The sequence below is a fragment of the Centruroides sculpturatus genome, unplaced genomic scaffold, assembly GCF_000671375.1.
Source record: "Centruroides sculpturatus isolate CEXI.00-Female unplaced genomic scaffold, Cexi_2.0 scaffold509, whole genome shotgun sequence".
In the NCBI taxonomy this organism is placed as follows: Eukaryota; Metazoa; Arthropoda; class Arachnida; order Scorpiones; family Buthidae; genus Centruroides; species Centruroides sculpturatus.
Window position 1 is genome coordinate 541,151 of NW_019384846.1, and position 4,716 is coordinate 545,866.

Consider the following 4,716-nt stretch of genomic DNA (forward strand, 5'->3'; position numbering starts at 1 on the left):
GGTAACGTTTTACGGACGGACAAAAATACTGGGTAGACCAACTTTGAAAAATGCCTGCGGCCATCCGAGATTTCTTATCGTATAATAATCGCGTTATATACAAATTAATGAAATGCCGAGATAATTTAAACGGGCCTAAATTTTGAGCTTTTACCCTGGGTGATATCGAATCCGCGTTAGTCGAGGGAAGGCTTAACCGGGTGTTACCGCCTAACCGTTTTCTGTTTCACTAGTAGTTAGCCAGAGGGAAGTTTTTGAAAAGGCGGGTGGTACGAATTACGCGATATTATCGTAAACTACGTGGAAGAAAAGTCTAATTTAACGAATTCCGGCGGAGTTACGGAAAACCAGTTAGGCGGAACCGCTCCTTTTTCCGTCCGTCCGCGTCAAAGACGGAAGAGACGTCACGGACGGAAAATCGTTGGTGGCCGGACGATGGGATAATTATGGAAAACGTCGATTTGCCGCAAACTAGCGCCGCGGAGACAAATAACGGGACGAGAAAAATTCGAACGCCGCCGAGGTAAAATTATCTGGTAAAAGAGATAGTAAGAAGCAATGTGCAAAAGCAGCCGCGAGATTATAGACAATACGTATTCTTCGCAGGAAGCTGCGGCTTTAACTAAATGGCGAGATATAACGTTAGGGCAAAGCGCTATAGAAAAGGCCGTTAATATTTATCCGTCCTACCTAAGCGAAAAAAGTCTTTTATCCGTCGGAGGCTATTACGCCAGATAAAACCCGTGTCGAACTCGGCGCTTTATCGCTAACGGATGCGTTGGATGGCTTTTTCTACAAGATAAATGTAATTCCGAGAATATTACCCACAGCTTCGGAAGACGCTAATACGATTACCACGTCTTTCGGTACGTATACGAAGGCAAAAACCACAGGTAATTTTACGGCAAAATCTTAGACCCAGGAAAGTCAAAAGGCAGATTTGCGAGATACAAAGTACCGAAATTATATATAAGAATTTTACTTTAAAGGTAAATGGCCAGTTTATCGATACTAAGGTCGGCCACGCTTCGACGTCCAATAAAATCGGCCGAAAAATGTTAGACGCGTAGTGCGGCCAACGTTAAATAAGACAATGCCGCCAAGTAACTATTGGCTCTGTCGCCTAAGATTCTCCAAATGAATGGCGACAGAGAAAAATAACATCGATAGATTTAAACCTATTCTTATTATATTTGTCGACTCGGACGTAAATTATTAATAGGACTGTTAATTAAACTGGTGTTAAGTATTAACGCCAAATCGAGTAAAAGTTCTTAAAGAAAACAATTTCTTTATCCAGTACGCGCACTTTTGTTTACCACTGCGTTTCGGGCTAACGCGCCCCTCTTCCACGGGGTTACCACGGCCATCGTCTTTAAACGTTAAATAAATTTTTAAAATTACTAAAACCAATAGGCTAGAGTCTCCATATTAATAAGATAGAAAGAAGAAGAAAGAAAATTACTAAAATTAATACGATGTAATGGGCTTACGAAATACGAGAATAATAGGCTTTTCGGTGGATTTATAAATCGGTTGGTAATCCTATTATAAAAATTAAAATTACATTTAAAGGCAGACCTTTTACCTTTACGACGTTCGGCTGGAACTTACGATACTTTGGCGCTTTTTTACCCGGCCGCCATTGGTTAATTATTCTATTTTTCTCTCTTTTAATATTTATACGCTGGTATAATTGCTTGTCTTTTCTTTATTTTAATAGCATCTAATTTTGGTTAAAGTCCAGATGCGTGTACCGTGGCGGCGGCACTTGCCGTTTTCCGACTGCCAGCCTCCACCCCGGCGCCTTCCGCTAGTGCGGTCGCTTTGTTTTTCGCAGACATGGTGGATTTCGGCATTTCGACGCCGAGGGATTTATTTCGTCGTTTGGAATCCGAATATCCCGAGTTGGGTATCGACGGTAGGATACCGCCTTCCGATATAAAATTCGCCATTAAGATTGGTTTGCAACCGGTAGAAGCCAAGTGTGACGAGTGCGACGGCGTTCGTAAAATAAGTTACAGAAAAGACACCGGTTCGGTTTATTTCCGACGTTGCCAGTGCAATGTTAATACTTCGGCGTTCGAAGGCACTTTCCGGGGAAAATGTGGTCAGATGTCGTGGGGGACGACATTCGCTTTCCTCTGGCACCTCGTTTGCATAGACGGCTCGTCCGAGTCGTGGTGTTTGGCCGTCGCGGTGAGTCGCGCTACCGGTGTCGACTGGGCTAATTTCCTTCGGCACGGGATGATGGTCTGTCTTTTTAATTCGACCAGCTCGAAAATTGGCGGCCCCGGAAAGACCGTGGAGGAAATAGACGAGACGGTCGTAAGCCAGCGTGGTAACAGTGCCGGCTCCAGGCAAATTTTAGGACGAAGCGAGATCCTATTATGGCGCCCCCTTGGTTGCCCCTAATTTTTATACCGTTTAACTTTCTTTACCGCTAAGGCGCCCCCTAGGACTTAGCGGCTGCTCCGTTCGCCCTATGGTAGGGCCGGCTCTATGCCTGGTAAATACGAAAGAGGAGGCTGAAAGGGACAAAGTGGGTGGTCGGCGGAATCTGCAGAGAAGACAAGAACTGTTTTTTGTGTTTTGTAAACCATCGCTCCGAAGCCAGTCTAAATTGGGTCGTTAGCAATTTCGTACGGTCCGGATCTACGATTCGTACCCTTCCGGCAGACCCGGAAGCGACGCCGAAGAAGCCAGCGAGCGGCGCGACGAGCGAGAGGAAGAAGCGCGCTAGAGTCGCCGAACGACCACGGACGAAGGTGAGTAAAAAAATGTTATTTTGTTACTTTTAATATATTTTTGTAAAAAATTCGTTTGGAGCGATTTTTTATCGATCTCTCTCTCTCGTTTTCCCCCTTTATCGCGGCGGCTCCGCCGCCTCTCGTTCGCTCGCGTCGTCACGTGACATGGCTGGTCTCCAAACCGCGCCGGGGTGGAGGCTGGCAGTCGGAAAACGGCAAGTGCCGCCACGACAGTACACGCATCTGGACTTTAACCAAAATTTTATTTCGCAAGCATTTTTATTACTGCCGAATTTGCATAATTTCCTCTTCTTTTACTCTCGTTTCTAATTTACGTTTGGTTTCTCCGATATATGTTTTACTAGGGTTACAACTGCGATTAAAAGAATAAACTACTACTTTTTCATTCGATAAATCTAATCTTTTGTCTGATTTATAATAGTCCTATTAATAATTTATGTCCAAGTTGACAAATATAATAAGAATTGAAATAAGGAGAATAAGGCAATAATAATTACGAAATTGACTCAGACGGTGAGTCTGAGTCAATTCCCGGACTGTCCGGACGGTAACACTATTCCCCGTGCTCGTTTCAATCGGTCCGAATCGTAGGTGCGACGAAAATATGAAATAAAATGGTTTTTACAAGATATTATTGTTTATTGTGAAATTTTTTCCGTCCCCATTACGCTACGCCACTGCCTAAGATATCTCGACCAACACCTAAGTGTACATAGAAACTCCGAAAGTTTCTTACGGTCCCTACAGACGCTCGATGGGCACACCACAGGCTCGCGTAAGTCCATTTTTAAAATTGGGGAGACTTTCTCGACTTACCCTGTATAAATAGGGGGAAGACAATAATTTCGAACATTAGAAAAGAAAACCAGCGGCTGTTTTAATTTACTAACCGTTTTGTGGGCCGCACGTGCAACGAACAACTTACCACCCACGATAAACGCGTACCTTACAGTATTGTCAACAATGCTTTCCTTCTCCCCTCCAAGTAGCTTTGGCTAAAGCCGGCATCGCACCGGACAGGACGAGAGTAAAACGTATACAACCGAGTACGGACATCCCTCGCTTAACGTACGAAATTAATTGTGGCAATCCCTTTTTGTAAGCGGCAGAAGTTTTAATTTACGCGGACGGTAGAACGGAGGGTTTAATTACGGTCTATTTTGCAGATAGAACGAGTATTCTCCACATAGTAAATTACAATGTACGCATGTATTTTGAGTCTGGCCATCTTTATTTCCGATCAGTTTACAGGCGTGTAAGTGGCCGAAAACATTTATTGTGATTAAAGTTATTCCAAGCTGATCTCGTTCTCAGTGTCAATAATTGTGGTGCAGAGTAATCTTCACCAAACGAGACTCTGGCAGCAATAGCACCTTCACGAAGCAATCACCCTCTCGTACAGAAGATGATTGTTGACTATTGTATAGATAAATTGGTGCTTCAATAAACTGTCATAAATTAATTAATTCAACTGCGTGATTAAGTTATTCCCTTTTCTTTCCTAAGCGAAGCAGATTTATTCTTATCTCTATTTATCAACCCCTAACATTGAACGTAAGACTGTGTAAAAAGTGTTATATGGCGCATTTGAACTCGTCTGTCAAAAGGTTGGCCACCCCTGCCGTAGATAAAAAGTCTGGACTAATCGAGTGTCTTGTCTGATCCAGTGTGACGCGGGCCTATAACCGAAATTTTATACGGCCAATCAGTTTTTCGTAACATTATTAGCGAGGTTGCGACCGACGTTTTCGGCCCAAAACGTGAACGTCGCCGTCTGGCAATTCTAGAAAGGTTGATCGATAACGGCGTTGGCTACGTCTAGCAGGGGGAGAAGATCGGTTTAAACTTCATTTTTGTGTTTGGGGTTAAAATTACGACCTATTTTATTAAAATTATTATTATTTAAGCATTTACGAATAACATTGTAAGGAAACAGACGATTTTA